The sequence below is a fragment of the Sminthopsis crassicaudata genome, chromosome 1, assembly GCF_048593235.1.
Source record: "Sminthopsis crassicaudata isolate SCR6 chromosome 1, ASM4859323v1, whole genome shotgun sequence".
NCBI classification, from domain to species: Eukaryota; Metazoa; Chordata; class Mammalia; order Dasyuromorphia; family Dasyuridae; genus Sminthopsis; species Sminthopsis crassicaudata.
In genome coordinates this window covers 347,152,108-347,164,127 of record NC_133617.1, presented here as the reverse complement: position 1 = coordinate 347,164,127, position 12,020 = coordinate 347,152,108, and the positions used below count along the sequence as shown (strand labels likewise).

The 12,020-nt window shown below is 32.7% G+C and overlaps 1 long non-coding RNA gene across 1 annotated transcript in view; it reads left to right on the top strand.

The window, feature by feature from the left end:
- Positions 1-4,965, top strand: part of LOC141554257 (uncharacterized) — a 102,640-nt gene extending 97,675 nt beyond the window's left edge. The window contains exon 3 of the long non-coding RNA XR_012485807.1: positions 4,840-4,965. This is a non-coding gene — a long non-coding RNA (uncharacterized LOC141554257). The remainder of the gene's footprint in view (positions 1-4,839) is intronic.
- Positions 4,966-12,020: the final 7,055 nt, after the last annotated feature.

The following is a 12,020-nucleotide window of genomic DNA, read 5'->3' as shown; positions in this document are numbered from 1 at the left end:
GTTTTTTCCCCATCCTTACTTTCAGGGAGAGTTGCTTTTATCACCATATGCACTTGAGCAAAGTAAGATGTACAGTTTCTGTGATAGAGATTGAGCTTGGTAAAGGAGAGGGAAAGCAATGAGGTTGTCATTTAGACAAGGACTCTTCCTTGTTTACTTTAAATACAATTTTCAAAGAAAGTAGATCTTTTTGTTGTTCTAAGTAATTCGTGACTGTTTTATCATGTTCATCTTCCCACATCTCTGGATGTGATGATTGATTTAAGTTCTACTGTGGACAATTTTCTAATCATCAAACAGCAACTTCTCTTGCTGTCTAAAGGCAATGGAAATTATTTGGTAAAACTCTTCTAGAATTAAGAGAACATCTATTTGCAGTGGGATCTTAATATACTTTTTAAAGAGAGCAATAGGATCATGGAAAGTTAGAACTAGAAAAAATCTTAGAGGTCAAGCAGTCTAACCTCAATCCTCACTCTTTTTTTATTGACTAAGGAGATAAATAATGAGGTCCAGCAAGAATAATTAATTTATATAGATGATGATAATGAAAACTGTAATTAATATAATATTTACCATGTGCCAGGTACTGTACATTTTAACACATTTTATCCCCACAACAACCCTGGGAGGTAGTTGTTATTATTATCCCCATTACTTGCCTAGAGGCTCACAGCTAGTACTTAAAACTAGATTTGAACTTATGTTATCCTGATACCAAATCCCACATTCTATAAGCTATGCTATCTAGCTGTACCAGGGATAAAAAGACATGGGAATGATTCAAACACAGGTCTTCTTATTTTAAATCTAGTGCTTTTTCTTTATACAACACTGACTACATTGAAATATTGCTTCCAACACAATGTTTGTGACCATGGACAAATCGCAACTCTGAATAAGTCACTTAACCCTGTTTGCCTCAATTTACTCCTCAGTATAATGAGCTAGAGAAGAAAATGGCAAACCACTCTAATATCTTTTCCAAGAAAATGACAAAAAGTTTGTACATAACAAAGAGTTTGTACAAAGAGTTGTACTTAACTGAAATGACTAAACACAACAACAAAATAATTATTGAACAATAGATTTCTTAATAAATAGACAGTATTCTAGGGATATATGTTAATAAACATTTAAAATTTTGATCACTGGCTGAAAGAGCTGAAATTCTAGGAAATGTGGAAATGTTGGGTATAATATGAAAATTGTGTCCTACTTCTTTTTATTACATAGCATTAATTTCAAGTAAGAAATATTACCAAGTATAGAATTCTATAAGTTCTTGGCCAGGTCTTACAAAATCTCTTTATACATGAAATTGCTGTAAATAAATATAGAATAAGCTAGTAGTACAAGAGCAGTGGTCATAGGAAGGATTTTATTAAGAAAAGAAAGCAAATTTAAAATGGGGATGGGTTTTAAAAAAATAAGTTCATAAAATAAAGGATGGAGAAGCCTAGAATACAGGTTCTTACCTTGTGTCCAAGAATGATCACTAGCTAGCTAGCTAGATCAATAACTGTATTTCAATATAATAGGCTTCGTTTGTAGTCCTATGTATTTTATTCTGTACTTTTAAGGAACTTATTCTAAGAAAGAGTTTTAGTCAGGCTGTCAAAGAGTCTATGGTCCTTAAAATATTAATAACACCTTATGATTTTAACAATTTTATACTCATCCCTATGGGATGACATTGCATACAGATTTATGAGACAAAAGTAAGCATGGTGGAAAAATATTCTTAGTTCTTTGTTATGGCATAACTTTTACCTCACCAAGAGTGATGATATCAGAATAAATTGTACTATGACCAAGAGAGATATGAGAATCTTTTAGATGATTGCAACTGTTATTGTGCCTAATGTTATATTATACATCTTGAGCTCATGTATTCTTTGATGATTTTCAGTAAAGGGACAATTAAACATTTTTGCCATTAATAATGTTCATTCTATACTAACTGAGATCATAAATATAAATTCTAATACAATGGAAAGCATCCTGGATGAGAATTCATGAGATTGTGAATATCACAAATTCTCCTTGATTCTTAGTTTTTCTTCTGTTACATGAAATTATTGCATCAGATGACATCAAAGGGACTTTTCAGGTTAAAAATTATATGATTCTATTGATGTATGAACGTGATGTGTCATGATGTAAGGATTGGTTGGGGAAGTTTCCAACTTCTTCATTCTACCATTTTGTAAGCTTCAAGAACTTAAAATCATAAAGATCTTGTTTTTTCCCCTTTTTCCCATAGGGCTTTTTCAGCTTCTCACTTATATCCTTTGATTCTCTATATTTTCTTAGTGAACACACAAAATCAGATGTCACTTTTCTGACCTGAAATCACACTGTGTTACCAAAAAGATGTATGTCACACTACTTGCTTCAATCAGAGTGCCTCAAAAAAAAAAACTCTTAATGCCTCCTGTTTTAGTGATTTCAGTAAGATTTTGATGTTTTTTTTTAATGTTCTTGGTATTATTTCCAGATGACCCAAATTCCAGATTTTTCTATTCTTGCATATTATTTTTTGAATAGTTTTATCCACTCAATAAAGAGCAATTAATTTAGTACTTCCAAAATGGGACTATATTATATTTTCCAGACTTGATAAACTTAAATCATTCTAGGAACTATAGATGTGCATCAACTATTTCAGAATCATAGAATTTGAGAGAAAAAGATGACCATGAGATTTGTTAATTTAATCTGAGTTTCAACTAAATATTTAAACAAGGTCACATGATTAGTTAATGCCAAAGTCTAAGATTCCTGACTCTTCCACACTTTTCACATTTTATAGATGATAATTTCCTCTAATTCTAGTCTTTAAAAGATTCAAGTATGACTTTTAATTTGCTTCATTGAAACCCATCATGAAGATGGTAAAAATTTAGCCAGTTATGATACAAATGAGTGAAACATTTTAAATCTGTAAACATATGTTTTTCTGGTAAAGATTTTATTATGATTGTTCTATGTATTTCTTTTCATTCAAAAGTACTTTTAAGAATATAGTTTTCTTTTCTTTTTTCTTTCCAATTTCTCTTCTTCCTGTAAACCCCTTCTCATACTCAATGAGAAAGCACAGAAAGCAAAACCTATTACACTTATATGTAATCATGAAAAACAAAATTTTATATTAGCCATATTGGAAAAAAGAAAAAAGAAATAATTCTTTAATTTTCATTTTGAGTCCATTACTTCTCACTCTGGAGAAGAATAATATATTTCATCATGGAATCTTTGGAAATGTAGCAAGCCATTTTGTTTATCAGAGTTAATATCTTTCAAATTTTATCATCTTTACCATATTGCTTTTCCTGTATAGATTTTTCTTTTGATTCTACTCATATCACTTTGCATCATTTCTTATCAATTTTCCCAAACTTTTCCAAAATCACTCCTTTCATAATTTTTACAGCATAATAGTAGTTCATCATATTCATATAGTATAATTTGCTCAGTCATTCATCAATTAATGGACATGCCCACAGTTTTTAATTTTTTGTTACCACAAAAAGAAATACTATACATAAATATATTTGTTCATATGAGTGCATACGCTCTATTTTTTTATATCTTTGGGATAGAACTCTAGGAGAAATATTGCTGAGTAAAATGGTATGTACAATTTACCTTGTGGGCATTGTTTCACATTGCTTTCCAGAATGACTAAAAAAGGTCATTTGAAGTATTTCTATTCAATGATATATTATATTGACTCTCAAATATTTGAAAGACTGTCATCTGGCAAGATTTTATTTGTTTGGCCCTGGAGAACTAAACAAAAAACAGTAATAGCAAAGAAGCATATGTTGACCACTTATAAGGAGTGACTTCCTAAGGAACTAAGTTATCCCAAAGGCTTTTTTGGGAAGTAGTGAGTTTCCTCTGACCAGAGATCTTCAAGCAAATATTAGATGATTATTGCAGGGCTCATTCTATAGAAGGAATTTTTATTCAGTTGCATTTTGGATTACATGTTTTCTGGGTTTATTCAACTCTGAGAGCCAATGATATTATCAATAACTACAATTATAATCATAATCACATTCGAAAATATTTTATTTTTATATTTCCTACTTATTAGAATTATCTTTTGATGCTGTCAATGTGCATATTATTACTTTCTCTTTGCAAAAAAAGAAGTGAATCACACCTCAATGCTAAATCTTGAAGAGGATGTGGGAAAAGTGGGACACTAATGCATTATTGGTGACATTGTGAACTGATCCAACCATACTGGAGAACAATTTAGAACTATGTCCAAAGAACTTTAAAATTGTATGCCCTTTGATCCAGCAGTGTCTCCACTGGCACTGAAACTCAAAGAGATCATAAAAAAGGGAAAGGGACCCACATGTGCAAAAATGTTTGAACGACTCTTTTTAATAATGGCAAGGAATTAGAAAGTGAGTGGATGCCCACCAGTTAGAAAATGGCTGAATACATTGTGATATATGAATGTAATGCAATATTATTGTTCTATAAGAAATGATGAGCAGGCTGATTTCAGAAAAGCATGGAAATACTACATGAATAGAGGCTGTGTGAAGTTAGCAGAACCAAGAGAACATACTACACATTGACAACAAAATGATGTGATGATCAACTGTAATAGGCTTGACTCTTTTCAACAATGAGGTGATTCAAGGCAATTACAATAGATTTGAGATGGATGGTGCTATCTTTATCCAAAGAGAGAACTATCAAGACTGAATGTGGATCAAAGCATAGTATTTTCAACTTTGTTCTTTGCTTGCTTGATTTTTTTCTTATGTTTTTCTTCACTTTTGATCTGATTTATTTATTTGTTTATTACAGAGCACAATGAATATGGGAATATATTTAGAAGAATTGCACATGTTTAAGCCATGTTGGATTACTTATTGTCTATGGGACGGAGAGGAGGAAAGAATGGAGAAAAATTTGGAACAAAAGTTTTACAAAGGTGACTGTTGAAAACCATCTTTGAATGTATTTGGAAAAATAAAAAGTTATTGAAAAAGAAGTAGAATTTTATGATGAGATGGTCACATAGCTATATGCAACAAACATATGTTTAGTATAACTTATATGCTATATATTTATGTGCATGTGTATATGCCATTTGGTACTTTAAGAATATGTCTCTCAAAGGAAAAAAATTAGGCTAACTTTGTAATCAAGATTCCCCCTAACTCCTTGTATTGGGAGGCTCAATAAAGTTTCTTGACCTCCCCTCTGCCACAGAGTAATAGTACATGCTCCATATTCTCCATGTTCTTAACATGAAAATATAAGTGAAAAAAGTGATTTTTTTCTTACTGCTTATATGAAAGCAACAGTTTTGATATATCATGGAAGTTTAATAATTTTTTTTAAATCTGCATTTTCTTTATCTCCTGGAAATACATTCTCAATCACTCGAAATTAAACTGGTATTCTCCATACTCATGTGATTTCTGCAGCACTACAGAAAAATGGGAATAATTTCATATCCAACTTGGGCTTTTTCTTCTGATTGGAAGTCAGAATTCCTTCTTATGATCAGTGCCCTCAGGCTGTGTGCATCTAAATTTCTTATGTAGGGTTCACTGCAAATTGAGAATTTCAAAGACATAAGGGCAGCTAGGTGGCACAGTGGAGAGAGCACCAGCCCTGAATTCAGGAGGATCTGAGTTCAAATTTGGTCTCAGACACTTAACACTTCCTAGCTGTGTGATCTTGGGCAAGTCACTTAACCCCAGCCTCAGAAAAAAAAAAAAGAAAGAAGAAAAAAAAAGAAAAAAAAGAAAATTTCACAGACATAATGAAGAGTTACAGCCTTAACTCTCAAGTGACAAAGTGCAATACCCAACTTAAATAGGTAATGTGAAGGGCACTGTGGGAGTGAGAACAACCCAGCTCTCACTATTAGCAGTAGGCATCACATCTGTTTTGAGACTGCCTGACATTTATATCTAACTTTGTGACTTATCAAGAGGCCACAAATATTTTTGTAATCTATAAAAGATTCAAGATTTTGGACAATTGTTTATCTTGTTTCTGGCAAGCTCCTACATGGTCCCCTCAATAAAATCAGTAATGGTGCAGGAAAGTTACCCAAATATAAATAATACTATTTGTTATATAGCATCAAACATATTTAAACATTTGCATTGGACAATAACTTTGTGTGTATGTATCACAGTCAAACTGTTTTGAAACAGAAATCATTGCTATTATATATATTTCAAAATACCAAATTATACCCTATGCTGAATTTACATACAGACCTGTTATGGTATTTATTCATCAAACATTAATTAAAAACCTATGTTTCAGGCACTATGCTTAGACACTAGGAAAAGGATAGGATCAGACTAAGAATTCCTTTGCTTTAGGGAACTATTGATGAGAATGCTTGTCCTACTAATATAGTTTGGCACTAGATCCATAACTTATAAATTTGCTGAATTATCCAAATTACTAAGAGGTTAAATTACTTGCCTAAAGTGACACATAGACAATATGTGTGAGAAGCAAGCCTTGAACCTAAATCTTCTTGATTCTTATGTTCTATGACCAACATTGCACTACATTACACTATACTATACTTATGGAGATAGCTATGAATAAAATGACAAATGTGAAAATCTCTTCCCTCAAGAAGGTTACATTCTGTTTTATGGAAGCATCTATCAATGAATGAACATTTATTAAGATCCTATTATATGCCACACATTATTTGACTTCTAGAGACACAAAGACAAAGGTGAAACTATCCCTGCTTCCAAGCTTACATTTTATCAGAGAAGATAACGTAGAATGATGAAGAAGCAGAAACAACTTTCGCAAGTGGAGGACTATCTTTATCCCTTTTTATACTTTAACTCTACCAACTATATTCCTTCCAGTGAAACTGAGTGTTAACAGGCTTTAATATTTGCAAAAAATTTTCTATTAACAATCTTTAAGGTCTTGCCATATGCCCTTCTTCTGTGCCCTGCAGTCTTCCAGTCATCTGATCTACTGGTGTAATCCAAGAATTCCTGTGCCTTGGTTAGTGACATGTCACTGAACCTTTTGGATTTCTGGGCTTTTCCATCTGCCTTGCAATTTTCTCTCTCAATTAGAATATTAACTCCTTGGGAACAGGGTCTGTTTATTTTATCTTATTTGCATCCCCAATGCTTAATATAGTACTAGGCACAAAGCAAGCTTTTAATAAATTATTATTTTTTACTCTATTTATTAGTTCCTCTAAGGATATAAAGAATATATATTCAACATAATTAAAAATAGTTAAATACAAAATAGTTATGGAGGGGCAGTTAGTGGCAAATTGGACAGAGTACTGGTCTAGAAGAGAGGGAGATCTGATTGTAAATCAAGCCTCAGATACTTACTAGCTATATGATCCTGGGCAAACAACTCAATCTGTGTTTGCTTTAAAAAGCCCTTCCTGAATCAAGGCTTTGTCCTGGCAGAAGACTTTATGTGTTAGAATAAAATTATTTCATAAAGTGTTACATTGCCTTGCTGTAATGAGGGTTCACTTGAGATTGGATAAAACAAATTTATAATGTATTTAAAATGTAATAATGTCATAATTGTTATAAAATGTTATATTGTTATAAAATTTATATTGTTGTATTCTTTTCTGAATTTTATTCAGAAGAATGCGACTAGGTCTGAAGAAAGTGATTGATGGAAATAATCCAAAGCTGAAGTTTGATCACCTACAAAGTGAGAAACTTAGACAAAATGATCGCCAAGTTTTCTTTCAGCTTTGACATTTTGAGAATCCTTTTGAGTAAATGTTAGTATCTCTTAGTTTGGAGGAAAATACCCTGGATTTAACTCAGAGGATCTGGATTTGGATCCATCAACTAATTATAGGATCTTGGAATACATTTAATATTAAGATAAAGGAATTTTTTAAGGACTGAAATATAATTACCTTTTTGAACTGTCTTCTCACAGCTCACCTTAGATATAGTAATCCTCAGAGTAATATAACATTTCAGTGTATCCAAGAGAGTCTAGACATTAACTAGCCCTGTCAGCACATTTTACATTTTACAACACATTTTACATATGACTAGTATATAAGCTTTCAAAAAATTTCAAATTCAGATATAAGCTCCTTAATAGTGTGTGAAGAAGAAATAGGTCAACAAATAACTCATCCTCAATTCCTTTAAGTATAAGGGGAGGGTATTGGATTAGACAATCTCTAAGATCACTTTTACCTGCAACTTGTGTTTGTTATACCTTTCTAGCATGTTAGGACTCATCAATTTTTTCTTAGCTTTTGAAAACCCAACAACACCTTCATGCCTCAATGATATATCAAAGGTGAAATTTAGGGGAAGAAAGTAAACTATGAAATGTTAGTAGTTTGGAGTTCTGCAATAGAGTGAATTCTATATTTTAATGACTAAGTTTTAACACTTATTACTCTTGTGACTTTGGATGTCCTTTTGATCCTCATCTGTAAAAAATATAGTTTGAACTAAATGTCTTCAATAGCACCTTTAAATTATAAAAAGTCTGTGCTTCTTTTTCTGGGAGTACAAAGTTAGTTCTGGAAATTCTGTCTTCCAATTGATTATACTTCTAGTTCATTTAAATATCAAGGATTGGACCATGATTTCTTAATGGTCTTTCCTCTCAGTCCCTGGAAGTACCACCTATGACAAATGAATAAGATCAGATTTCTTTTTATCCTTTTTCTATCTAATATTATCTGCACTTATTGTACTGTCTCATGAATCTTTCTCCATTGACAAGCCACATTTATGGCCACTTCAGAAACATAAATGACCCTTGAAAACACTCTTACTAGCCATCTCAAACCTTTGAAAAATAACAATAATAACTGAGCCCTAAATAGTGATATATAGTTTACAAAACACTTTGCCAATAATATGCCATTTGAACTTTACCACAACCTTGAGAGGAAATTGCTGCTTATTTTATGAACCTGAAACCTGAACTCATATAGGCAAAGTGATTTGCCTTGGGTCATACAAGCATAAATATGAATAGAAATATTTGAATGCTGATCTTCATGTCTCAATGTCCTCATGATATCTTTTATACCACACTGATTCCTATTGATTAGGGGATGAAGTTTTGAGGGATGAATACCACAGTTTTAAAAATATTCACTAAAAATGTACAAACTGACAATATCTTTACAAAGAAAAGAATGGGAATCAAAATTAGTACTGGTGATCCTTAAAGTATCAAAAAAACTAATGTAATTTGATAACAAACCAAGAGAAAAAAATAAAATGTGAGCCATGAATGCAAGACAACAGATAGTTATAGTCAGAATAACAAATCATGATGTTGTAAGCCTTTTGATAATGAGAGGTCAAATGTATTATTTTCTGACTTAAATTTGATTTGGCTGTAACATAAAACCCAGCTATATGAGCCATTTTAACTAGAAGCTCTGGCTTTGTGTTTCTTACTGATAGTACCCTAGGGAGGCAAATTTCTTGGCATTTCACATTCAATATAAGTCCATTGTTGGTAAAAAGATGGCTAAATCAGTTAGTCATTTTGTAATAAAATATCTCACAAATTGTTTATCTGATCAATGGAGAGTGCAGTCTCAAGCTGTTCAGTGTTAATGTGCCCATTGCTCTAAAATAGTGAGTTATTGACTGTCAGAGAGACAGGGGAATTTGTAAACTCAGATCAGATTTCTTGTTGAAAACTGACATATTGGATACGAACAATGAGGATTCAAAAATGCATGTCCCTCACATTGCAAGCATCATTGTCACTAGGAAAATGAAGCTACCTTTAACTTAGAATTATTATATTGAAAATTTGAAAAAGGTATAGCAAATAACAAACGCTGGGAAATTGAAACACAGAAATTTCTAGGGATGTGGGGCAGGGAAAGAAATGGGACAGTTTTTTGGGGGCTGCTTCTTCTGTCTTCCAGTGATTCCTTATCTCCTAATATTCCATAACAATCTATGTTTCTAGAAAAGGGAAAATAGAGGCAATGCTTTTTCCTACATAAAATATTGGTTCTCCCAAGGGAACAGAGCTGAAAGATTTCCTGATATTTTCTAAGCATTTCTTTGAAGGCAGCCCACAATACATGCTGAGGAGAACAACTTGCATAAACATAGTTTTCATCATCTAGCAAACTACAAGTTCAGATAGACAACACTGATAACAATGTACATTAACAAAAGGCAAAACAACATCTAGTAATGCTTGCTTTGGGCCTTTCTTGTGGCATATATCATTTCTTATCTTCCCTACCAGATTGTAGGATTGTTGAGGACAAGAATTCTGTTTTACTCTTCTTTTTATCCTTATGAGTACTTAGCATAATTTTTATACAAAATAAGCTTCAAAATATATTTATTCCAAGTAAATTGAAGATAAGTACCCATTATAAATATAATGTAAGGTTGGAGAATAAAGGTATGAGTATCTTAGATCTCTAAAATCATGAGTTATATATATATATATATATATATATATATATATATATATATATATATATATATATATATATATATATAATGGAAAATTTTCAAAATATATTTATGTGGACCAGACAGAATATTCCACATAATTAAAATATTTCTGAGTTGAACTATATGATTTTTTTTCAGTATTTCAAGATCTAGAAAGAATCATCATCATCACCACCACCATCACCATTATCATTATTTCAAGGTTTAGATTATTATTGATACTTCCTTTGTCATCTCCTCTGACATCTTATTAGAATAGAAAAGTGACCATAAATGCTTAAAATGTAAGCTAATGGAATAAAATCTCCATTGCTTCTAATCATCATCTCTATGCAGATGACTCCCAGCCCTCTCCCTGCCTTCCGCCTTTGTCTCTTTTTGTCTCTGTCTCTCAGTCTGTCTCTGTCTTTGTCTGTCTGTCTCCCTGTCTGTCTGTCTCTGTTCTACTCTCTGTCTGACTCTGTCTCTTAGACTCTGTGTCTTTCTAGTTGTGATAGTTTAAGTTTACAAGGAGTTATATTTTTTTTTCCCTGAAAGAAGCCATGCTTCTTTTTAACCTATGGTTGCTATACTTTGGGTTTGGATTATTATTTGAAATTTGGGAAGGGACCTGGCAACTTCTTTTAATACATAATCTGGGTCAAATTGCAATCCAGATTCAGATTGCAGAAATTATAATCTCTCTGTCTCTCTGTCTGTTTCTCTCTCTCTGTGTCTCTATCTCTTTCTGTGTGTCTCTCCGTGTGTGTGTGTGTGTGTGTGTGTGTGTGTGTGTGTGTGTCTGGCTCTCTCTGTGGCTCCCTCCTTCCCTCCCTCTCTCTCTTCCTCTGTCTCTCCCTCTTTCCTTCCATCCTTCCTTCCTTTCCTTTCCTTTCTCTCCCTCCTTCCCTCCCTCTCTCTCTCCTTTCCTTCCTTTCTTCCTCCCTTCTTTTTTCCCTCCCTTTCCCTCTCCCTCCCTACCTCCCTAGCTCCCTCTTTTCTTCCTCCCTCCCTCCTTCCTTCTCTTTCTTTCTCCATTCCCCCCTCCCTCCTTTTCTTTCTCTCTTTCTCCCTATCCTTCTCTAACTCTCTGTTCCCCTCTCTGTCTCTCTCTCTCTCTATCTTCCTCTCCCTCTCCCTCCATCCCTCCTTCTCTCTCTCTCTCCCTTCACCCTTCACTCTTCAAGCCTCAAGTGCCTCAGGCACTTGTCAATGCCTCATCAGTGCCTCAAGCTCCATTCCCATTTTGCTAGTTGCATGTTGCACATTTTAAAATAAATTTCAAACTAAGAATCTAAATCTAATAAAATAGAATTCATTATATTTTCCCCAAAATCAAAATTGCCTTTCCCAAAATTTTTAAAATTACTTTTATTTAATAAAATATGTTTCAATAGCCTGAAACATTTTTAAAATACATACATACATACATACATGCATACATATATATATATGTATATATATATATATATATATAAAATTTTGAATGCTAAATTATCTCCTCTTCCTCACCCTATCCTCTTTCTTCTGAAGACAAATAATTTGATG